This window comes from Prinia subflava, chromosome 19, assembly GCF_021018805.1.
Source record: "Prinia subflava isolate CZ2003 ecotype Zambia chromosome 19, Cam_Psub_1.2, whole genome shotgun sequence".
In the NCBI taxonomy this organism is placed as follows: Eukaryota; Metazoa; Chordata; class Aves; order Passeriformes; family Cisticolidae; genus Prinia; species Prinia subflava.
This window is the reverse complement of record NC_086265.1, coordinates 1,703,745-1,728,871: the sequence shown is the minus strand read 5'-3', so window position 1 is coordinate 1,728,871 and position 25,127 is coordinate 1,703,745. Positions and strand designations below refer to the sequence as shown.

Below are 25,127 nucleotides of genomic sequence, written 5' to 3'. Positions count from 1 at the left end.
ATCCATATCTGAATTACTGGGCTAAGGGGGCTGCAAGTTCTACTGGCAGAACTGGCCTGGTGCTGCCAGTTGCTCCAGCAGCTGCTGAAACCTCTTTTTAACCAGTGCACAACGCTCAAACACTCTGACCTCTCCAAGCTCTGCAGGTTTGCCCCAGAGCAGGAGTTTTAACAGCCCAAACACTTGCAGTAGCCCATGGAAAAGGTGCAGGGAGGTTGTCTCCTTCAGTAACCTGAGCCAAACATCCTGGTGAAGAACAGCAACAGACAGCTCTGTAGAAAAGCCTGGATCAATTTTGCTATGGAAAAGAAAACATGGCTCAGGGTAAGCGAACAAGCCACAGCCTTTCAATATCAGCAACTCAAAAGAATGGGAGAGTTTAACCAAGCTGCTGCTGGGAAAAAAAAAAAATCCATGAAGAGTTATCGATTTTTATAAGCTTGGAGTCAAGAGATCCATAAATTATTCACAAGGCAACAGAGATGGCAGATTTCTTGGACATTTCAGCGCCTCACCGCACAGAATTACGAGCTCGGATCATTTGGCCAGACTGTCCCACAGTTGAGCCTTTATAAACACAACAGTGATCTCCAAAAGGGCCCTGGATGTGTGACAGGCAACTGCCCTGCTAGCAGCCTGCAGGACATGCCAGGGGCTACAGGCAGAGCTGGACACACAGAACCGCAACAGAAAGGGGCTTCAGAGCATACTTTGGGGATTTTCCACCCCATTGCAGACAGCAGGCCTCCCTGTCTGCATTAACAAAATTACAAACATAACACCACGAATTAGAAGTGAAATACACCCATATCCCTGTCCAAAGAGACTTGGCCAAGGAATCGAAGTCCCCCCAATCATCCCAAAAGGCACTTGGAAATCAAGGTGTGAAGAGCACACCAGGATTTATCTCAGATGCAAGTCTGGGCAGAAAACTCAAGCTCAAGAGCTCTGTGAGGAACTCCCAGCTCCATCACAAGCCTCAGGTGCAGCCTCTGGCAACTCATCTCTCCAGGCCCCTTTGCAAAATAGAAGGCAGCAGTTTTCCTCCTGCTGCAAGGGAAAAGCACTGATGCCCTCAGATGTGAGAGCAGCCGAGGCCAGGCAGTGCCTCAGATCCTGAGCTTGTCTGCACAGATCCTCATCACCACAGCCAGCCTCCCACATCAAGAGAAAGTGGTCCCTTATATCTGCAGCACTCAAAGCACTGGAGACACCTGGGATTATCCCTTCACACGGCCACAAAAACATGGGCCAAAACAGTGCTGCTGATCCAGCCAGCAGCACACAGACACTGCCTTCCACTGGCTCCAGTCACACCAGTCCCTGGTCCTGCCTGAGAACTGGGGAGTCTCTGGTTGAACCTAAGCCAGGTATGGCTCCAGAGCATATAAAATATCTCAGCACTGGAAAGACTCTTGTTTAAAAAGCACTGGACTGGAAATTTCGGATCAAGGCACATTTTCATGAAATCTGGTGGGACAAGATCAGTATATAGTTTTGTAGGTCAATGTGATCATTGGAAACACTGGAGCAGCAGCTCAGGAGACAGATTTTCTGTTTATCCACACCACCAGAAGCAGCAGTGAGAAAAAAGGCAGCTGTCCTTACCCACCACCCCAACACAAACCTAATCCAGGATTCCAAGCCCTTAACTCACAGAAAGAAATCCCATAAATCTCCCTGTGCTCATACAGAAAGAACTGGAGGTTTTCAAAAATGCTGGAAGGGAAGCCAGCCACTTGTCTTTACCCTTTCCAAACCCAGGGACTTGCATGCCTGGCCAGCTGCCCCTACCAGCACCCAAGCCCAAGGCAGTGGTGCAGCTCTAAACACCCAAATCCCCAAGCGTGCCAAGCGTGGGTTTGCAGCACAAACCCCGCATGCCCTGTGGCAAACCCAGCGAGATCCTGGAGGCACGCTGATGGGAAGGCCTTCCTGCCGAGCTGTCTCACACTAATGACCCCACAGCAGGACCTGGCAGGCAAAGGCAGCCCCCAGATTTAGGCAGGGCCGCTGGAGTTTCAGACAGTGCTGAACAGCACATTGATCCATTTATCGTCTGTGGGTTGCCATGGAGACCACAAGTCATTCCCCACCATCAGCACCCCCCCGCAGACCCCCCCACTGCTTTTCAATTGATAGCCGGGCACTGGGGAAGCATTTGCAGCACCGTGGAAATTAAATCCACACCAGAGGAGCTGAGGATTCAGAGCTGACACAGCCAAGGGACCTCAGCTTGAGGCAGCCTGTCCTGCTCTTCCCCGCCGAGCAAGGCCAAGCAAGCAGGCGCTCCAAGCCGAGTATTACAGGAAATTAATGATAATAAAGTGGGATTTTAATGCCACTCCATGGGCTCCCCTCTGACAGTTCTCACAAGGTAGCAGGGAGGAAAGACTTGGATGTCTCTAAGGGCTTGTGCCAAAACAGGCTTTGGAGTATCCCAGAGGACAACTCCAGCAGGGTAAAGCAGCAGGGAGTTCCCATCTCCCCCAAACAGGGTAACATCCAGCAGGACAGCACTCCTCTGCTTTTCACACAGCAGATCCACTCGTGAAGGATCACAGCTGACCCTTCACTGAAGGGAGCAGAGCATCAAACAACTTGTGCACACTGCAAGCAGCAGGATGAGAGTGGGTGGATCAAACTCCAGCCACCTGCTGCTGGAAAAAAGTCACTTCTTGGTCTGTAGAAGAGACATGAGCCACTAACTCTGGGGGCAGCAGAGCAAGGCTGGAGCACATCCTGTAAGCCCACCCTTCAGATATACATTCCCCAACCTCTCAGCCAGCAAGCAGAGAAAATACTTGGCCTGCTTCTGGGGCAAATGTCCCAATGGGGTGCACAACGCTGTCTCCCCACACCAGTCCAGGCTCTGGCACCACAAAGTATTCAGGTGCTGTTCAGCACTGTCATTTACTAGAACCAGATACTATCACATTTCCTTCCTCCCACCCCATGTAGGATGAAAAAACACCATCAAGACAACCTGAGAGAATTTTTTCAAACCTTAGTGCTTGGAGTTTGGCTTTTAACTCCACACACAGCCACTCAAGCAAGTCACCTGCTCAGTCAAAAGAGCTGATCCCATGTAATTCCCTTGCATTTTAACAAAGAGCTGCTGTGCAAGTGCTGCACACACAAGTGTGAAAACTTGGTGTTGGCTTTATCCCGGACTCCAGAACTGGATTAGGACAAGCACCTTTTAGGAGGCCAAAGGACAGAGGATGAGCTGGTGTCACCAGTCCCCCAGCATGGTGGGCTGCTGCCAGAGGAGCCCAGCAGCCAGAACCCATCCCAGGCACTGGAGCATGAGCACACAGGGCAGGTGCAGAGCACAGAGAGGCAGCTGCAGGCTGAGAGCCTTCAGGGAAACTCAAGAAGCGTGGTGTAAATACTGTATGCGCCTGGAGCCAGAGCGCTCAGCGAGGGCTGTGTGTGGCATTTCCTGAAGGTTACCTCTAATAAGTGCTGTCAGCTTGCCAGCCTTCGACTGTCTGCTGAGCCCTTCTGTGGGAAGCACGGCGCGGCCCAGACCTCTGTGGCATTGTCACAATCTGTGACAGCAAGAGCTCAAAAAATAAAATTCCTCCCACGCAGCACAGACAAAGCAGGTGTAGGACACCAGGGCAGGCAAACCCACTGCAATGTGGCAGGGTGGAAAGGCTCATATCTCGTTTTCCTAATGCCAGCTCACAGAGCTGCTGGCTGAGCAGTGTGGGTGTCCCCTGCAGAGGGGAGGTGGCAGGGGCGGATGGAGGGAGCAGGTGAGCAGGTGGCCCAGCCTGTCCTGCTCTGCAGCCCTGCTGTGCACACAGCTGCTCAGCCCAGCCCACACAGGCACGTCCTGCAGGAGCAGAGCTGTGATGCTCAGGCCACTCTCCTCCTCCAGCAGCAGCTGGGGTGCTGCACCACCTCCCTCACCCTTGCAGAGGGCTGGGCACTGCAGGCACCCTGTGCCAGGGTGATCGGTCAGCAGAGCCACAGCACAGCAGCTCACATTTGTCTACTGCCACCAAGGAGATCATCCTGGCCCTCCCCACTCATTTACTTTTTCCAGTGGGAACAGACAGTCATCTTCATCTATTCCCAGGCATTTTCTGGTTCTCAGGGTGACATTTACTCACAACTTTTGAGCCTTCCCAGCCCCGTGCTCACAGCCCACTGGTGAAGTGGATCTCTTCTCTGCTGTTCCTCAAATCACCTGCTGAGCTTAGTGTAACACAGGGGCTTGCACCCAAGCCAGGCAGCACCAGTCTCTCCAGCAAGGACACCAAGCTTTCCTGCAAAAGCAGGAAATGCCCACGACTCCTCTTGCCTCTGCCTCAACCCCTTTTCTTTTCTTTTTCCCAGAAGACAGCTCCAGACACAGCACTGGAAATAAATGCCAGTGGTAAGCAGACAGTACACACCAGATAACAAACACTGCAGATGTGAGCAGAGAACTCAGGAGATCTGTCATTCCAGTTTCCAGAAGAGGAAAAAAAAAAAGCCACAGTTCAAGGCCTCTTTGGTTACGTAAACTTCATTTCCATGTCTTTTATCACTGATAAGATAAGCCATTGCTCAAGTTCAAGTTCTGTATCAAGTAAACCATGATAATCCTCTTAGGAATTCCCCATGCCCCAGCTTGAACAGACCTGCAGAAAAGAGCTTAAGGGGTTGCCTTCAGCTTAAAAAAAGAAACACACAGGCACACAGCCACAGACTTATTTATAACATAGGCAAATTTGGGGCCTAGTACAGAGCACTGGAGGCTTATACAGCTCTGTCTGAATAAGGGATCTACTTCTGCCCTAGTTCATAAATGCTACAAGCTACTACTTGGTCATGCATGGCTCAGCTGAGCACCAGCCTGGAGATGATTGCCTTCCAAGGAGGATTTCTTGCAGCAATAGGAATCCAGAGGGTCAGACCCCAGAAGAAATTAAACTGATGCACAACCAGTCACACACACTTTGTCCTGCATTAGAGCAACAAGACTTTTCCAGGCAGCTGTATTTTTTTTTTGGTGTATTACAGCACAGGATAATTTTATATCCTTTAATGCTGGTAGCAGAATTACAGTGATTTTAAGCAATTATTGCCCTGCTTCAGGTACAAGATGTTAAGCTCACTACGACCACCTCCTCCTGTACTTTACTGTCAAAACACCCAGACGCAAAACATCACTGTCTGTATTTATTAAGAGGATGATTTGATCCAATCTAGCAACTGACTGTATTTACTAACCACTTAAATATGCACTCACACCCCCCGCACTGCAACACAAAAGGCCATTTCATAAATATCTGATTGCAAGACAGATGACAGCAATAAGCAGACACACAAACTCTTGCCCTCCTCTCTGCTGCTCATCAGCAGGACACAAATTACCTGGGCCTGCAATTTTATCACAGCATCTTCCAGGGAACCGACTTAGCCTGAAGGGAATGAAGGGCAACATTTGAAGCTTAATACTTTATTTCACAGGGCTGCATCTGGCTGCCCCCAGCGTGCAGCCACACGCTGCAAGGACACAGCACTAAGCCCTTCTAAGCTGCTGCCTGCCAGAAGATCAAGGCACCAGGCAGTGGGTAACATCTGAAATTGGTGCTTAAAATGCAAATTTTCTTCAGGTCTGTCTGCTTCCTCAGCCAGCCCAACGGGCTCCAGCACCCACAACTGTTTCTTACACATTTCCAGCTACCATGACTTTCATCCCTCTGAGGGCTTCTCTCCATTAGGGTCTTTCACACATCTCTCAGTATTTTATGACACTTGAATTAAAAGATGCAGAATATTAAACAAAACACATCTCTCTCCTTCCCACCATCAAATTCAAGATCCTGTAGCACTGACTGACAACCCACAATATTGTGGGAAAGGCTGTTTTCAGATGAGCTGCTGGAAAAGCTCTTCCAAGGTAGCAGCTGAATTCAAATCACACACCAATTAGCTCAGGGGGATTTGTATGTTTTTCTTTCAGGAAATCTATTTGAAAACAAAACAAAGAGGAAAAAAATTGTTTAAATCTCATTAAAATATCTCAAACTGTGTCACAAGCACACCACATTTTCTGCTGACGAGAGCAGGAGCAGCTTTAACTAGTTTCACCTCATCAGAAGGAATTTTATCCTTTAAACCCTCTTGCTGTGCTCCCCAAACTCCAACAAGATAACACAGAGGTCCAGAGCAGCTCCAGACCTGCTCAGCACCACACAGCAAGAAAACCACTGTGCCAAGCTGCCTGGCTCTGTATCTTTCCCACAAGATGAGGTTTTCCACACTGCTCTCCTTTAGGTTTTCGCCTCTCGCCTCAAGGCCACATGCAGATGACCGTGCTTTTTCTGAAGCCAGTGCCAATGAGGCCACTGCATTCGTTATCCAGCAGGATAATGACAGAGTGCAATTCAGTCAACAGCAAATCCTCCCCAGGGAGATGCCCTCTGACCTTCCCTGAGCTGGGGGATGAACGCAGACAGCCAGATCTCAGACAGGCGGCAGAGCTGAGTGAATAATTCCTAATGAATCCTTTCATCTCTTCTTTTGTTTTGGGGAAGGGAGGGAGTGGGTGAAAGGAAATAGTTTGGTACTATCCACCAGCAGAAAATTATTTTCTAGAGCTACTCCAAATCGCTGTCATCTGAACAACATTTTTCATGGCTTCTGCACAGTACGTGGGCACAGGACACAGGCTGCTCTCTGCAGAGAAGCCCCTCGTGCAGACAGCCTGGGAGAGGGGGGCAACAGCCAAACACACAGCAAGAGCAGGGATGCTGCTGGAAGCCTCGCTTAAAATCACCCTTGGGCAGGCAACTGAGAGTTAATCTAAGATATCCACTCAAACCACATTTTTGCCAACGAAACTCAGTTCCACTGACACATCAGCAAATGCACGAAGGACAATAAAGTTCATGGAATGAGGCCCACAGAAAGGCAGGATCTTACCTCTCTCCACACGTCACTCAGCCCTCACTATCAATTTTCTCTCATTTTCCAAGCCACAAGCTGTAAGGATAACAAGGATGCGATAAAGGCAGATTTATTTTTTTCTCCAACAAAAAGAAGCAATTCTCATTTCTCCAGTGTGAATTCAGCTGTAGAATTCAGTTTAGCAGCATCTCCTGAACGCTCCGTGTCACCCAGAGAGGTATTACAGTAAATAAGAGTGGAAAAACAACTCCTAAGTCTGAGATTTCAGAGCTGCTCCACAAGTTTTCAGTCATTCAGGCAGCACCCTCTCCCTTGGGCATGAGTCCCCATCACCTTTAGCCATGCAGTTTTTATCCCCATCTCTCAACTGGTCCTAAAATCAGCTATATCTGAAGCAGCCACTTCCAGCTGCACCAGCATTTAAGGGATTTACCCTCAGCAAGCCCCACCTCAGCAGATTGTGGGTTACACTGGGAATAGAAACCACACGGAAGGACCACGGGCCTAAGATGCTCCCGGCCCCATTCCCAGACAAATGAACTGGTGTGAACCTACACACTAAAACAGAGCTTGGCTCGTGTATTTATATAGATGCCAAATCCCAGGGATATCAATGACAATCTCCTCCCCAGTAAAACCTGATTACAGCTGGAGTCTCTAAAGCCCCCCTGCCACCTCCCTCGTCACCCGGACATCACGGGGAGCAGGCAGCAAACCCCTCCAGGTGCCCCACACAGCAGGGGTTGTAATGCCAATGATTAAGCAGATCTTCAAAGGAAAAAAAAACAAGAGTCCTGGTCAATGACTGACCAGCGTAATAGCTCAGGCTGCTATCATGTGCTCTTCTCACACCACATTTGTTTGCTGGACTGCCCAAGAGGTTTCTGAGGGTCAAACACGAGGTCATCAGCTTTGCTGGGTAATAGAAAAAGCTGCAACTGCAAGTAAGGAAGGGACCAGAACTTACAATTAAGGCTAAAAAGACATGAAAATGCAAATCCTCTAAGTTTAAACATACCAAAGGCAGCACCAAAAAGGAGAAGAAAGAAAAAGGATCTTAAAAAAAGGTTTTTGAAGATCATACCTTCGCAACATTTAGCAATCCACGAAAAATTCTGACTAGACTCAAGTGGCTGTGGAAAGCAAAACCTTGCTTTCAGGCTATTTTGAAAAGCACTCACAAGGTTTATCCCAGAAACTGCTTTCTGCCTACTCAGATTTCTCAACTGAGCCCATCACATGGTGTTTCGATGGACTGCTGGAGACACTTGAGAATAGCAGAGCTGCCTGCCGCTATCTGCCTGGCACAGGGTGGTTTTTAATTGAGGCTGAACTCTCAAGTCCCTGCTGCAGTCTGCAGCTCCAATCACTGAAGTAATAATTAAACCCAGGAGAAACAGTGCAAAGCAGCAAGGCCTTTATCTAGTACATGAAGATGAGGGAACCTGAAGATGTGCACAGACATCTCCAGGATGTGCTGCTTCGTTTCAAGCCTGAGGATTTCACAGGTTTTTAAACAGGAACTCGGGGTGGCAGAGATCCTGCAGTACAAAAATATGAGAGATGCAGAAAAGTATCCACTTTCACCTCACCCAGTCCAAGGAAGAAATCAGAGCAAGTTTTTTCCATCTGAGTTTGGGGCCTTCCTTCCATGGGAATCTGAGAGATTACCATGAGAGGGGAATGCAGGGCAAGAGACACACCTAAGACATCAGACCAATTCAAGCCATCCTCCCCAGTTCAAACTACCTGTGAAAGAAACCTGTGAAAGAAAGCACTCTGAAAAAGTCTGTGCTGGCTGTGGAGGTTGCTGGCAGATCAGACAACTCCAGTTCGGCTCTGAAATCCGAGGGGAGAGACTGAGCCTGGAAACGACTCTCCATTAGGTTAATTAGTCAAGTTTGATGTATCCAAGTCGGTTACCATGGCCACAGGAAGGGAAGAGTAAAGCTTTACACAGATTTCCTTGTGTGGGACTGGGGACAGGGGAGCTCGCAGCCCCTCCAGGCCCCTGGGTAGGCAGGGAGGAAGGAACCTGCCCCGCTGGGCTCTGTGCCAGCACCCTGGGCTGGGCTGCTCACAAACCTCACTGGAACACTGCTCCTTGTCCATAAGGCTGCTAAAAATAGCACAGGAGCCCAACCGGGTTAATGACACATCAGGAAGATGCATTTGCACGTAGAAATAAACAGAATGTATGTGAGATCTACCCTCCACCTGGTTTGGAGTGGGGAGAAAAAAAATCAAAAAGCTGCTCTGTTTTCTCTTAACAGTTCAAAGCCTATCTGTCACAGGAGTGACAGAAAGCTGTCCATCTCTCCAAACACCATGCCAAATACAGCTGAAGCTTGTCAGTCAACTTCAGAGCCTTGAAAGAGACCACGGTACATTACAAACAAACAAATATTTTAAGCGTCATTAGCTACATGATGATCAACACCCTGTCAGTCGCCTACAACTCCACTCTGCAGCAAACATTCACCCATGCAGCAGCACACATGAGTAAAACCTCCTGCAACTTCAGAACAGCAGCAGATTTAGAAAAGAGTGGGAGAGAAAAAGCAATTTGTAATTCAGCAAGGCTCCTGTGGCAGAGCAGTTTTAAACTCCCCTGAGAAAAGGACCCTCCTCTCACTCTCTGCCCATCAGGGGCCTCCCTGAGCCAGGACTGGCGCCTGCAGAAGCTGCACAGCACAGAGGATGGATTCTGCCCTGCTCTGCTCTTCAGCAGTTCACTGTGGATGTGCAGGGCCACGGCACAAAGCACAGACCCCTTGAGTCTCCCGGGATGCACAAGACTCAAGGAACAAAGGTGCTGCAGCAAGCAGCCAGCACAAAGCAGCAACAACGTGAAAAAGCCAAGCCCTGCCACAGAGGAACATTCCCAGTCACCACTCAGAAGCAAGCACTTCATTTCCAGCTCACAGAAAAGGAGCAAATGGCACAGACCTTCCCAGGTGTCCAGAAATGACTGAACTGCTACAACACTGCCTGAGCTTGGCTCCAAGCTGAAAGTGCTGCTGCAGGAACACCAACAGAACCTACCTGAGGGTATCTGCATTGCAAAACTGATTGGCGTGTCCCATGCTTGAGAGACACGTGTGACATGTCTGCAAACAGGTCTGTGCACAACTTTTGGGGGGATATCACCCCCTTAAAAGGGAATTTCAGTCCTGTGAAATTTACTCCTGCAAAAGAAAGGCTTTAAACACAACCAGGTTGTGTTAACTACAGCCACTCTTCCCTGGTTTCATGGCCTGTGTCCCCTGGCTTCATGTCCATCCTTGCAGCACCCATACTTTCAACAAAGCAGTGCTGACTTAAACAAAACCACAACTGCTTGGTGAAGACATTCATTCACTACTCGGGTCAAAAATAACAGGAGAGAGAAGCACTGTCATAGGAACATGCTGAGAGGCAGTGAGGTGGCAAACTCCCTCAACCAGCACAACAGCCCAAGGACCCCGATTTCAGAAATACAGCTTAAACAAAGTGAGCTAAATGCTGTGAAAAAAACAAGCAGGAATCACCCTTGTTTGACAGCCCCAACCCCCCCTGGAGATACAATTCAGCTCCACCTTTCTCAGCAGGTTAATGTTCAGCTGTTAGCATCCCCCCTTCTCAGCACAGGCTTAAAATAGTTGCTCGATACAGATTTCTCTGCTACACTTACCAAAAAAACTGGGAGATGGCCAGGTGACAGGAGCTCAGAACATGGAGGAGACCATTTGCTTCTGTAACCAATTGTTCTGCCCCCTCAACACACACCAAAGTGACTTGGCACTGCTGCAAGGCGAAGCTGTTGTATTTATTGACACTTTTTTTTCTGTTGGTTCAGAGGCTTCATAAAGCAGATTGCAATGGCCAAGACAGCACAGGCACCTTTATCAAGTTTTGCATAAACCAGAATGAGTGAAGAATAGCAGCATTCCTGGCTGTGTCCCTTACATTAGATATTTTAGCCTCAGTTACCCAAGAATTAATCAGCAAAACACTCTGGAATTTGGTAAAGGCAAGTGTGAACACTCACTCACTTCTGGCTACAGCCTTCTCACCCTAGGGATCAGCCTCCAAAACAGCAATAAGTGTGTGCAGACTGCCTGCTCAGGAGGCAGGGGAGTGCCTGTGTTAGGCAAACACCCTGGGTGCCTGGAGCAGCAGGCGGGGAAGGCAAGGCTCAATCGTGCACAGACACGTTCATCCTGCACGCCTGCGGCCACGGGCCTGACTCTGCACCCACCTCCCAACTCAGCCAAAGGTTCAAGGTGTTTCCGCATGAAACAAGGAACTGGAGCGAGGCAAACACAATAATACATTGTGTGGGGACTGCAACCTCCTGCTGAGAAGAAATCCACAGACATTGAAAAAGCACAACCGAACAAAATGCAGAAAAAAATAAGACACAGATGGAGCTTAACGCTCTTGTCTCATTGAGCCAGACCAAAACTCACTCTGCCTTTGGCAGGGGAAACAGGAGCAACCAGGGTGCTTGTGTCTGCCTCCACAGCACGTCTCCTCCACCTCAGGGCAAAGCAAATTCCCCATTTCTCAGCCTTCTCTGCTGCTGGCAGAGTTTAAGGACATTCACAGAAGTGCGTTAGATTTTACGAGCACCAGTCTCGGCGGAGAAGATGCAAACCTCAGCTCTCCACAGTGAGCGAGTTAAAATAAAAACACAACCCTTAAGGTACATGCTGACTTCTCTCTTTACTTCTGTTTCATAACGCTGGAGAAAACCCAAAACCCTGCAGTGCTTCTCACTCCAACACCACACAGCCCTCAGGAACGCTGCTGGCAGCTGGCTGGGTTCTGGACCAAAACCACAGCAGCTCTTTATGTGCATCTCTAATCATGGCATCTCAAGACACGTAGACATCAAAAAAAAAAAAAAAAAAGAAAAGAAAAGGAAAGGAAAAAAAAGGAAAAAACCCATCCCGACAATTTTTTAGCAGCAACCCTGTCAAGATATCAAAGTAAAGCCAAAACTAAACCTACAAATGAAGCAAAAAAATAGAGAGGAAGAAGAAAAAAAAAGGGCTGGCTGACACCTCCTATACATGCTGTCAGCAGGATCATTTGCTCCAAAAATAAGGATGCTCAACACATCTTAACTGCTGACATGACAACTGCTTCCCTGTCCCAACACCAAAGTTGCATAAAAACCTCTGAATACCCATTGCCTCGCAGCTCAGCAAAAAACAAGCACTCGTACTCACTCAGAGCAAGCAACAGACACCGTGTGCAACTCCTCAGAAAGATTCTCAGCCCTTCATTTCCACTCCAGCCTCCACTCGGGCTGCAGAGAAGCCTCTTACCCCTGCACCCTCTGCCAGTCACGCTCAGCAGCTCCAGCCACAAGGCTGCTGCTGAGCTGGCTGCCCAGGTGCCTGTGCCCACAGCATGCAAAAATATCACAAATGTAGCCCTGGATGCCAAACAACTCCACAGAGCAAGAGCACAAAGGGAGCTCCACTGACTCCAGATCCCCCCCAGACAGCAGCAACCAACCTCCTGCAGAGCCTGGATATGCTCAGGCTGCCTCATCAGCACCTCCCAAATAAGAGACATTTGAGACTAGAAAGCCTTAAGTAAGAGTTCTGAAGGCTTTTTCCACTGCCAGTTCAGAGAGTTTTCCCAAAACACTGAACACACAGATCCCTGTAACGCAGACTTCGCTGCATTTTATTTCTCTGACAGTTTTTAATCACCTCTGGTCTAGCATTTGGAAATTATTATTCACACACACAACAGGAACAAGGCTGCAGGGAAACATGAATTTCACTGGCCTGCCTGGTTTTGTCTGTGGACACCACCTCACATATTACCAAATCAAAACAAGCCGGCCAACTTGAGCGTGAGGGGGAAATGAAAGGGCAGACCAGTGACCTAGAAATGAAGCTGACACTCTGGCATGAGCTTGAAACTCTGCAGCAAAGGGAAAAAGAAAAAAAAAAGCTGTAATGGCTTTCAAGATGGAGCTTGAAAAGTTTATTAATGGAATTATATGATGTGGTACCCACAGAAAAGCAAAGACTTGATGAAGGAAGTTTTTCCAATAGGAAAGAGTCATCTCCTTTGCTAAACACAAGAAACTCTTATGCCAAAGAGGGGATGTAGTTATTTAAGGTTCAGATGCCATAAAAACACCCCCACCGAACCACTGGAGAAACTCCTGAGCACACAGTTCTGGTACCAAACACCACTGCTGATACACACCACACGATGTCACAAATCCCATGATGACAACGGCACAGCCTTGAGGAGGCTGTGGACAAGAATTTAGGGCTTTGAGCAGTGGATCAGGAACGCCACAGTCACAGTCTCAGCACAAACTCAGCCTGCCAGGTGTAAGTGGTTCAAAGAGGGTGTTAACAAGTTACCTTTGCTCCAGCAAGTTTCAGGCTTGAGCGAGTAATGTCCATATCAGCAGCATGAACTGACACAGGCTCCGCATCGCCCTGCGGCAAGGCTGGCACCGGAGGCCTTGGTGAGCCAACATCCAGCCCAGAGCCTGAGTGCACCATCAGGTAACCCAGCATAAATCACTGGGGACTCACAGCCTCCCAAAACCAGCTCCTTGCAACACCAAGCCCAAGGAGATCACGCGGCCTCGGCAGTAAACACTTCCACAGAACGCTTCTGCTGCAAGAGCCAGGTGCTGCCACGGATAAGCCACGTGCTCACCAGGGTTTCTGCAGCACTGCAGGTATGGGTTTGAGGAGTTTGCAGAGGCCAGAGACTGAGCTATTTATGAAGTGATCAAGTACCATGCAGCTGAGATTTGCTCTTATAAAAATTTTAGCCGCTGGAGTAATTTTATAAGGTTTTACAATATTTTCAGAAGAAAGCCAACTTTCCATTGTTTGCCACAGCTTGTTAGAAGCCCACACATCCCGCAGCGTAGAGGAAAAGACACCCTCCACCCTCTCCAGCCAGCACTGCACGGCTGGAGGCACAGGCAGATTTTCAGAAAGCTTGACTTTGCCTGTCACGCTACTCAGCAATTCGATTCTCCCACCACATCCCACTGACACCCAAGCACAGGGCTCTGTCCCTCACCATGCTGTGTTGCAAAAATCAGGCCCCAGTTCTTCCCACAACCACCTAAACCTCCAGACCTCGCAATTAAACACTCCCTGGAGGAAGGATGAAACCTGCCCACCTGGGAGACAGCAAGTCCTCAGGGACTGATCACAGACATGGCATGATCTGCACCAGGAACCTTCCCAAATCCTGTCATCCTCCACCCACGGGCTGACACATTTCTTTCCTTCTGCCTTCTACAACACAGAGACAAGGAAGTGCACACTGCAAACGCCTCTCCTGCCCTAACATGCACAGGACAAACCCAAACTGTGCTGCTTAGGACGCTGGTAGACAACATTGAGGTACCAGCACACAGCACCAGCCAGACTCTGCAGAGAACAGAGTTTAGAAGACGTAGAAGTCCCAAAAACTACACGATAGACGGTCACGCCACTGAAGTATTTATTCAGTTTGCAGCAGTTCCCTGAGCAGGCAAGAGAAGCACACACAATTGGAAGAGTTAACTTCCCACACACTTCGGCCAAAACTGCATTTCTGGGCACCGCCAGTGTTACGCCAGGGAAACAATGCTAAATAAAGATTACGTGGAGTGGCGTTATGTAAATAATTCTCTTCCACAATGAAAGGACAAACCTAGACTGCTCGGTTAGTTATTAACCCAGGAGTCAGTGCTGCAGAGAGGAAATCCTGCCGGCTCTGCCTCCCTCCCTGACACACGCACCACCCCTCCAGGGAGCCTGCAGTCTCCAGAGACAATACCCACACCATCCCCAGCCTCCCTGCATGCTGGCACTGTCCCTCAGATCACTTCCCACAGGGGGAAACTATTGGGACCCCACCACATTGTCCCCTCCCAGGGCAGCCCTGCTCCCAGCCTCATCACTGCTGTCAGTGCTCAGCTTGGCCTGCTTCCTCCTCATCATCCTCCTCTCACTACTGGTCCAGGACACAAAGGGCTCCCTGCGCTGTGATGGGAACACACTCCTCAACACATCCCTCCACTGGAGCCCGCCTTAGCTAGCACCTCTTCTTCTGCCCAGAATAACTTATTTGACCTTTCTGCCTCCATTTCTCCCTGCAACCTTCCTCCTGCCTTGGTCTCACGTCTGAATGCTTCATGTTTGTCGTACGATTTTAAATCTGTCAGCGATTCATCCATCTGCCACCTCCTGGGTTTTTAATGCTATGAAATGTTCTGGGATACAGCCTTGCATAAACCTCTTGGTGCAAAATTAAGCTGCACCTCGTTCAGAAAACTGGCTTGGAGATCATTTCTTTCCAAGGTGTAGGGCTATTTCAAAGACTGGCTTCTTCCCTAGAGCGAGCAGAAAAGCCATGATGCTATCCAGTCTAAAATAAACATTATGGGAGCGGTGATAAGGGGAAATATTTTAGCTGACTAAGAGCAATGCGGGTTCAAATCCAAGCGTAAGCTGATATTGCCTGTAATTTGTTCCCGAGCCAAAAACACAGACTGGGAGTGAAAAAATGGAAGGCATTAAACAACAAGCAGCGTACTCAGCGACTCTGAAAAACTTCAGCATTTCCATTTACGTTATTATTTTTTTAAATAACCTTCAGTTTCACGGATCATAAAGTTAATTTGGAGTAACTTCCCCTCTCTGTAACTAGACAGAGCCGCTATCCTTTACATTCATTAATGTTTGCTCAGTGCTCCACAGCCATAAAGAGAGCACTAACCATTATCAGCATCCTCCATGCACGCAGCAGGCACACAACCACTGCCGTGCCCTCCCTGTCCCCTCCAGCCCTGGCACTGTGGTCACAATCACAGTCATGGCCACCTTCCTCCATCCTCACTGCTTTTCTTCCAGTGCCAGCCACCTCTCCCCTGCAGCCAGGGCTCCTCTCTGGGCCTCTCCAAGGCAGACTGGGATCAGCAGCCCAGCACACGCTGCTGGCAGCAGGGTCTGCAGCAATCAGTGCCTCTTCTTGCCTGCCCACCCTCAGCCAGGTGACATTTCTCAGCTTGACACAGTGAAGGTGGCAGGGGAGCTCTCACCCTGTGAGCACTGCCTGCTCACCAGAAACTTCCCCTCCTAGGGCACCCTGCTGCCTTTAATAAAGAACACCCCAGAGAAGCTCCAGCTGCCAAAGGCAGGTTGGCAGGAACAGAGAACTGGTGGCCTGGAGAAGGGAAGTGACAAGTAAGGGTGGGCAGCAGGACTGGGGGTGCAGCCCAGATTTCTCAATTCCCAGTATAGTCCCGCTGCTGCCTCGTGCTCAGGTCAGGGATCACTTCCCAAAACCAACAAATCACTCATTTCCTTCTGCTCTTCTGTCCTTCCCTTCCTGCCAGACCCACCCCTCACTCTGACCAAGCTTTTACAGGCATTTTCATGCCCTCTGTTCTAGAGCTGCAGGTCCCTTTTCAATCTTCTTTTTGGGAAGCATCTCTGCCCTAGTCATGCTCATTAAATGATACACATTTCCATTTCCTACTGCAACGTGAAGATCTATCCCTTGACATTACAGGGTAAATTGGAGACCTCAACACCTGTGTGCCAGCACAAGCCCAGCCATAAATAGCAATTCTCCTCTGCTTTCCCACACAGCAAGGCCCTTCAAAGCCGTGCAGGAGCTTGTGCCACAGCAGCCTAGATGAGAATCCATGACCTCACGATGCCCAAATCCTTAAGCAGCTGCAAAAGCCTCAGTCACTAATCAGAGAGGCGACCAGGTGCTGCTGTACCTCATTTCCAGCTCCATTAGAGCCGACCCTGCCTTCAGCTGAAAACTCTCAGCGAGGACTAAAGCGAGCCACGGTTCCTACAAATGTAACTGCACAAAAATAACAGTCCTGGTAGGAACACACTGGCCTGGATTTCCATCCGTGGGCACCCCTGCAGCTGAGCCTGTGGTCTGCTTTGGGGACTGCTGCTCACAGGCACAAAACCCAGGGGGAACCAGCACTCTGCCACTGGGAGTAAGGAGCCCTCACACTGAACAAGAAAAGCACTCATGGAGAAAGAGACTCTTCACCAGCTCTCCAGCAGACTTGCTCTGACACATTGAACTTCACATAACCCCCGTCAGCCTCGGTTTTCTGACTTGTGAAGCGATCTGGTCAGAATGAGACTGGGTTAGGGATGGGGAGTACTGCACCCCAAAGGTCCTCTCCAATCCATTCCCCTTCATAACTGTTCTCATCAGCCACCCAAAACCCACCTCTGAAAAGTTACGGACAATCCTCTTTTTGTACCCTCTCATCTACAAGCTGACAAGACTGTAACTTCCCACAGGGCCACGAAGACCATGGCATCTCAGGCACATAAATCATTATGCTGGTTTCAACCAGGTTTCTCCCAGGATAACCAGCTTGCAAAAAGGACTGTATTGCAGCAGAGGCTGCTAAAAACCAGATCCAGCAGCGGGAGGAACACTGGGAGCCATCAAGGGGGAAAATAATTCACAGCCATGTCACAAAAGATGAAGATATCTCCTACGACCCAATTCCAGCTAGCACAGCCCTGGGCTGCCGTGGAGATGAGACGGGAGCTCTCAACACGTGCAGCTATATCAGCACAGCTGCACGCACACCATTGCTGCCAATCACAACAAAACTGCTTCACCAGCCTGCATCGCCTCATTACAAGACCTGAACACGGCCTGAACCAAACCCTCTTTGGATTCAGTGCGGGATGGTTCCAGGGATTAGTACAACCTCCACTGGAGGCAGCTTGGGTCAAATCCAACCACAGCCATTAGCAAGTGAAAGGTATTGCCAAACAGCAGCTGGCTGGTGGCTTGCACGAAACAAGTTTATGGTTTCAGTGCAGATCCTGTCGCAAAAAAAAATGCCAGTCACTCCCTGGAGCTCCAAGGTGTGAGGGCAGAGGCACCCACCCGTTCTCCAGTGCTGGAGATGTTGATGTGGGAGGTGTTCCCATGCGAGCCCTGGCTCCCCAGAGCCAGCCCTGACCTCCGCAGGGGTTTCAGAACCAGGTATGTTTTGCAACTTGGCAGAAAGACATGGCTAAGTAACAGAAACCACCACCCACATGAAGCCAGAAGAACAAAGTACCAGTGTTTTCCTGCCCCAGACGTGTGCGTGCCCCATCTCCTCTCCCACACCAAAAATAGCTTCTACTTTTTCCCTTTTGGCAGCAACAAACTGAGGTTTGAGTGCATTTGCTTTCAATAAACTAAACACGTTTTGCAAGAGTCTCTCTTGCAGTGAAACTTACTCAACTAAGGTTATAAAATATTTGTCACATGCAGAACTTCCCTCCCGTGGCATCGTGAGACTCAATCCCAACTCCTGCTCACTGAATTCCTCACCCAAGGCACAGGTCCTGCACAGAGCTGGCAGACCCATGCACACAGCAGGCTTGAGCTAAATCCCAAAGTCACCCAACAAGTCAGCACCAAAAATCAGAGAATTAAGTACGATTTCATTAAAACCATCCAGGAATACATGGCTTCACTGGAGCCCTTGAAGAGTTTTGTCACCACCTCCAGAAGAGAGGGAAATGCTCACCCTCAGCCATGTGTCCCCATGCTCACCCAGTTGTCCCAAGTCACACTGGCTCACTTTATAAATCAGCAGTAGTACCGAATTTTTATCAGTAAAACACACTGCAAATTTAAACCTAATCTTGTTGATAACAACTCTATACTAAATGGAAATAGAAAAACTCTCACCCGCACAACCAAGGAATAGCAGTGGAACAAAATCACATCCACCAAACTGATTAAAAATACCAGATTCAGCAAAACCCTGACGTTTTCAGGCATCCAGAGCAGCAACCTTTGCTTCACGGGAATACTGAGGGAGAGGTCGCCGAAAGAGTTGAAACCATAAATGCCTGTGAACCAACGGGTTAGGAAACACGCATTGCACAGATCACAGATCACCTCCAGCAGCACCGTCCTCTCCCGCACATTCTTGAGCTGACCCAAAACACAAAGTTCAGGGAGCAGACGGAGCCCCCGGCGCGGGCAGCAGTGCCTGCAGGCGTGCTGGGCTTCCACAAGGTTCAAAGCCTGCAAGCAGGGATGGGTTTGTTGGGTCAACACGGCCCCTGCCCCAGGCAGCCCCAGCCCGAGTCCTGCAGGTTTTGCTGCTTCAGTGGTGTTGGCAGCAGCCCACATGGCAGGCAGCTGCCTGCACCCACTGCAGCCTGCTCTTTGTGCATTGTCAGGGCAAGGGAGCAGGAGGAAGGGCCGAGGGAGAAGACGGACCAGGAAATTATAAGAATCAACAGAAAAAAAAAAAAAAAGCGCCATCACTCCAGAGACCGCAGCTGGGGTTCAGAGAAACGTGCACTTGTTGCCTGCAGACACCGTCTCAGTTACCTCCCGTAAATATTTACACAGCGAGCAGCACACCGCCCGAGAAGCCAGCCCCGGAGCTCTGGCCGTGCCCAGGAGCCGCCCGCGGCCCCGGGACCCCCGGCACGGCCGGAGCCGCTCTCGCAGCCGGCCCGGGCCCCGCGGATGCTCATTCATTGCCCCCGCTGTCCGCCAGCGCGAACCCACCGGCCCCCAGTGTGCGGGGGGCGAGAGCCGGAACATACAGACATACATTGCTGTCTTTCTTTTCTTGAAGGAAAGACAGGGAAAAAAAACAGAGGAAGGAGGGGGATAAAAAAGGCCCTTGGGTGCCCCCACCCCGCAGAGGGGTGTCCCCGCCAGTTTGCCAAGTGCGGGGCTCCCCCGCGCTCCCGGGCGGCGCGTTCCCTTGAGGCCAAAAGCAGCTAAACCAACCAACCAAAAAGAAAAAAAAAAAAAGAAAAGAAAAAAAAAGAGAAAGTTTTTCCCCGGCGAGCAGCTCCCGTGGCACATTTTCATTTTTACGTAACGCGGCCGCCTTTCCCCCACCTGCGGGGAGCGGAGCGGCGCCCCCAGCCCGGCCCCCGCCCGCACCCCGGCACCGGGGGCTCCCCCGGGGCTCCCCCCGTCCCCACTTACCTAATCCCGCCGGCAGCTGCCGCCCCCCATCGCCGCCGCCGCTCCCGCTTCAGCGGCCGGCGGGGCAGCGCTGGGCGCGGGGACGCGGCCCCGCCATCTGCGCCGTGTTTATAAATCCAGAGCCATGGGGCTGCGAGCCGCGCCGCCCGCCTGTCCGCCCGTCTGTCTGTCTGTCTGTCCGTCCGTGGGGCCGGGCCGCCCCTCGCCGCAGCGCCGGCCCCGCAGCGCCCAGCCCAGGCGTGCCCTGCCCAGCTCAGGCCAGCCCCGCCGTGCCCTGCCCTGCCCGGCCCGGCGGTCGCTGGCTCGGGCGCTCGCTCGGTCCCTGAGGCCGCCCCACAGCGGGGCCGGGCGGGGCGGGCCGGGGCGGGGCCGCGCCGCCCGCGCGCGTTAAAGGGGCCGCGTGCGCCCGCGCCGCCCAGCGCCCGGCGGGAGCGGCGGAGCCGCGGCGGGACGGGATCGGCGCTCCGGCTGTGTCCGCGTCACCGGCTGTGTCCGCGTCACCGACTGTGTCCCCGTCACCGGCTGTGTCCGCGTCACCGGCTGTACCCCTGTCACCGGCTGTACCCCTGTCACCGGCTGTGTCCGCGTCACCGGCTGTGTCCGTGTCACCGACTGTACCCCTGTCACCGGCTGTGTGCGTGTCACTGGCTGTACCCCTGTCACCGGCTGTGTCCGTGTCACCGACTGTACCCCCATCACCGGCTGTACCGCCATCACCGGCTGTGTCCCTGTCACCGGCTGTATCCCCATCACCTGCTTCATCTCCATCACTGACTGTTCCCCCGTCACCCACTCCATCCCCGTCACCCACTCCATCCCCGTCACGGCTGCCACACTGACAATGTTTTTGGTGCAAACCAGACCTTCTCACTTGTGGTGTGAGCCGGCCGGCAATCCCCTCATGGCAGTGGTATTTGGGGCTCTTTGTTGGAGGGCACTGTTTGGCTTTCTGAACCCCACCAAAGGTTCAAGCCCCAGGAAATTGTCCAGAGCATCCCACAGCAATGTAGTTAAGGAACTTTAGTTTTCCCCAAAAGGAGGGTGGGGGGCTTCAGGAGAAGACCCCATGATGCACATTCCCAGCCCTGGGTTAGTGTCCGTGCTGTGATCCTGAGTGCATCAAAAACCTTTTCAGGGTGGAATCTTTGCAGGAAAATCTGAACAATCTAACAAGCAAATCCCCACATGAATCAGCATTGAGGCAACCCAGGTCACTGACAGATTTTAACTAATATCTTGCTTTTTCATACTTTTTCTTCCCCTCCATCCTCCCAGGGGGGATGAGGAAGGTCATATCTCCTGTTCCCACTCCACTGCTGGGTGCCCCCTCCCCAGGCGAGTCCACCCCCTCTCCCTGCCACGAGTGATGCATGACCCCAGCAGCTGGAAAAGCATCTTGCAAACCTCCCCTGCTCCAGCAGCTGTAAAAACCTCCCTGTCTCCCACCCCGCTGCAGCAGGCAGATGCGGCCATGCACGGCTTCCCTGCCGCTCTGCCTCCTGCAGTTCACTTCTCTCTCCCCGCATCTCCTCCAGCGGCGTTTCCCCGGGAGCAGGAGAGCAGGAGAGCGGGCAGCTCACGGCATTCCTTGCCCCAATACGGCTGCGCTGCTGCTGCAGGGCACAGGGACTTTCCCAGGCCTGCTCTCAGTCTCCTCAAGTCACCCCACTCGATATGGAAGCACGGTGCGAGCACAAACACCAGGAGCACCAGGCAAATTGCCCGAAATGAGCCTGACGCGCCAGAAAAAGCAGGAAAAGTTGCCCTGCTGTGCCTGTGGCAGTTGTGTCTGCCAGCTCAGGGCAGCACTTTGGTGCAGTTCAAGTCTTCAGTTCTGTTGAAAGCAAAGGAGCAGATCAGATCTTTCTCCTGAAAACATGTTTATCTTGGTAGATAAAGGACCGAATTTATCCCTGTTGCATTGCAGGGTTTCTCTGCTCCAGCCATTTAGCTTTTTTTTTTTATATATCTGTGACGTTTCACTTAATGAATGGAAGGCAAGTCCTCTATGTACCACAGCAAAAAGATTCAGGACATGAATTTTACAGGAGCCAGGCTTTTATATCCCAGTGACCTTAGAACAACATTAGAATCAAATGTATTTAAATAAACCCCTTAGGGTTGAACACACTTTCCAGCAACGCTGAATACCCTGCCAGAGCACAGATGGATTTTTTGCCTGTTTTTGCGGTCCAGAAGGCCATGGTGCCAAAGGGAACCACCAGGCTGCTGTTCCAGTGGGAATATGGGCTTTTTGCAGTGGCGTTGCTCTTAGAACAGTGGGGATGATTACCTTGTGCATTTCTGGCTTTTGGAGCCTCGAGGCTTTTTTGTTTTCAAGCTTTTTTCCCTTGCGATTGTAGAAGCTGGAAGCTTCTCGTGCTGGAGAAATCACAGATAAGATCGTGGCAGCATCTCAGGGCTCTGGGAGCTGAGGCTTCATGTGAGCAAAGCCCCCGGTGAGCCTGCCTGGAGCACCCCGGAGCAGAGGGAGAGCTGGGGTGGGTGCAGTGCCGCAGCAGGACACGTACACTCGAGTTAAATCCAGAGACAGAGCCTGGCTGGGGCTGTAATCTCGGTCTATCTGTGCTGAGAGGCTGCAGATAGCTTACACAGATTTTCCTTGGCGTTTCACTTGGAAGCTGCCGTTGATAGCTATTCCATCAGATAAAATGGTAATGCGAGCCGTCCAGCAGCAAAGATGGGGAATTCAGCCCTCAGTGGAAAACTGGAGTCCTGCCTCAGGTATTTGAGATGGTCTACATTAAACTTGCTCCCATGCAAGAAAATTGGGGGGTTTTCTTGCTTAGGTTGACCCGAACTCCTCCAGGAAAAGAAGTGAGATGCAAAACAGGAGCCACCCTCCCCTTTGAAACCACCCTCCCATAGAAAGCCTCAGGGGAAAGTGATAACATCGAAAGCAGGCTGCAGCCTTTAGCCTCAGTCAGCCTCTAATTGACTTTACCGGAGCATCAGCCCACTAGGACCACTGTGAGTGAAAATTTGGCACGGGTTTACCCTCCACAACCACGACGAGGGGTCCTGGACCTCCTGGCCTCAGAGAGGGTCTGGGGGGTGGGTCTGGCAAAGGGTGGAGGCAGCAGGAGGTTTGCAGCCCTGCCCTGCGTGATGCAACACAGCTCCCTCCAAAGCGCCTTCCCACCGCCCTGCTGGCCTGCCTTTGCTTGCTGCAGGCATGAGAGGAATTCGGTGGGACGCAGGCGAAGTGAAGGGATGGAGTTCACCTCAGGGAAGTGGGTCTGCCTCAGGGGAAAAAAACCCAACCAAACTAAAGATCTCTCATGTTTCCCTGGAGAAGGGGGCAAGACAAAACCCGAGGACGCAGCTGGTGTCATGGGGTCTCACGCCCACGCCCCACTCCTGCCTTTTTCTGGGTTCATCTTCAAGCTGGCAATGATTTAGAAAAATTAATTATGTAATGTGAAATATCCCGAAGTCAGTGGCACTCAGTGCAGAGAGGGGGAAAGTGAAGTGATCCTGGATGGGGGCTGTAAACTGGGAAGTGATTCAAGCATCACCAGGTTGCCTTCATCACCGAGGTGCAAGGGTGGTCCCACCCTGTGCATCAGCCCCATCCTGGGAGAGGGACCCCATCAGCACCTTGACACACTGCAATGGCAATGAAATTCTGCTTTCCTGGCCAGTCCTGACCCTTGGCCTCTCCTCTTTCTCTGGCCATTTCCCTGGCTCCCTCTCCCCAATGGGCTGGGTGGTCCTGCTGTCCCATTCCCTCCCACGGCGGGTTTGGGTTGTGTTTGCACAGCACCGGGTGCTGCTCCATCTCCCCCCTCATTCACGTCGTAATTCACATCCCACAGCACGCTCACATCAGCTCCTCCTGAGTTCTCCAGGGGCTGCCTGAGATTTTAACACATCAGGGGATGGACAGGATCCCAAAAGGATCATGCCCCCCTGAGGGGATCAGCTTATAAATGCAGGTTGGGTTTAAATCCAGCTAAAAGCAGTGAATGCAGTCTCCCCTCCCACAGGTGCATGGTGGCCCCAGGGCTGAGCTGCTGTGGTGCAGAGAGCCACCAGGAGTCAATTTTGAGCCAAGGGACAAAACTGTCCCTGTCCAAGCCAGCCATGGGGACAGTGACAGGCAGGACACAGGCTCAGTGACCAGTCCCACGTGCATTTTGGCCTCCCCAAACAACACCTCCAGCAGCTGGCTGCTGCCTCCCACGGTGCTGGGGCAGCTCACAGAATAACTAACTAGTTTTTACCACTGAAATAAATGGCCACAGCTTTATTAAATCAATATTAATTCATAATCTTTAACAGACAATTATAGTTATCTCACACACAAAACTACCCACCTCTTCAAATCTCTGATCTGACAGGGTTATAATTAGCTTATTACTGGCCATACATCTGCTAATAACTTTTCCCTCAGTCCTGTGAAGTGAATTAAGTAGTGCTAATAAACCATGGCTGTTAATCCATTTATATGTCTTATGCTTTTGTCTAGGCACCGAATTTAAAGACACACAAAAAGAGGTTTTCCCCTTTCTTTCCTCCAAGATCTGACTACCCTGCAGCCCTCAGCTGCTGGGTGTGGACATGGTGGTATTTTTTGATGTCCTGCCAGATGTCATCCTCAGTGGGAGCAGGGTGCAAGGGGAAACTTGGGAAAGCATTTCACAAACTGAAACCTCTCAGAATATCTGAGAGCAGGAATGTTTTCCCCAACGCTTTCCTGTTCACAGCCCCACTCCTGGCGTGAGTCAGACGGTGTTTGAGGAAAGCTCCACTGGCAAGACTGTGAAACCCCAAAAACACCCGTGGGAGGGAACAGCGGGCAGGCAGACAGGGAAGAGGAGCTGCGGGCAGCAGTCCCAGCTCTGCCTGCTCTGCTCCCTGCACAGCGCTGCCAGCACGGGTCATTAGCAAGAAGGAAAGTGAGATCAGACACGGCTGGGGCTGGAGGGAAACGCTGATCTCAACTGATGGCCCGTAATAAGGGACAGCGGAGAGGCACCGTGTGATGTGGCCAGATAAAAGCAGATGGCTGGCTGCTGCTGCTAATTAGAGGGCCCTGCTAACGAAGAGGCCGCTGATTAGACTGATGTCGTCCTAAGACGTGCATTTCTAGAAGGATCTGGCACTAGGGCTCAGGGTTTGGGGGTGGTGGGAGGGGGATCCCCACAAGACCTGTCCCAAAACCTTCTCCTGCTCCCAGTGAAGTTTGCTCCCACCTTGGAAGCAGTGGG

The 25,127-nt window shown here is 51.1% G+C and overlaps 1 protein-coding gene across 10 annotated transcripts in view; it reads right to left on the bottom strand.

Moving 5' to 3' along the window:
- The window catches only part of NCOR2 (nuclear receptor corepressor 2), a 226,047-nt gene extending 205,840 nt beyond the window's left edge, over window positions 1-20,207 (bottom strand). For 9 of the 10 annotated variants that reach the window (XM_063416131.1, XM_063416140.1, XM_063416141.1 and 6 more), the window contains exon 1: window positions 19,894-20,206. The gene's annotated coding sequence lies outside the window, so the exon portion shown is untranslated. Of the gene's footprint in view, window positions 1-19,893 lie in introns of all 10 variants that reach the window. The other variant, XM_063416136.1, reaches the window with a different exon arrangement.
- Window positions 20,208-25,127: the final 4,920 nt, after the last annotated feature.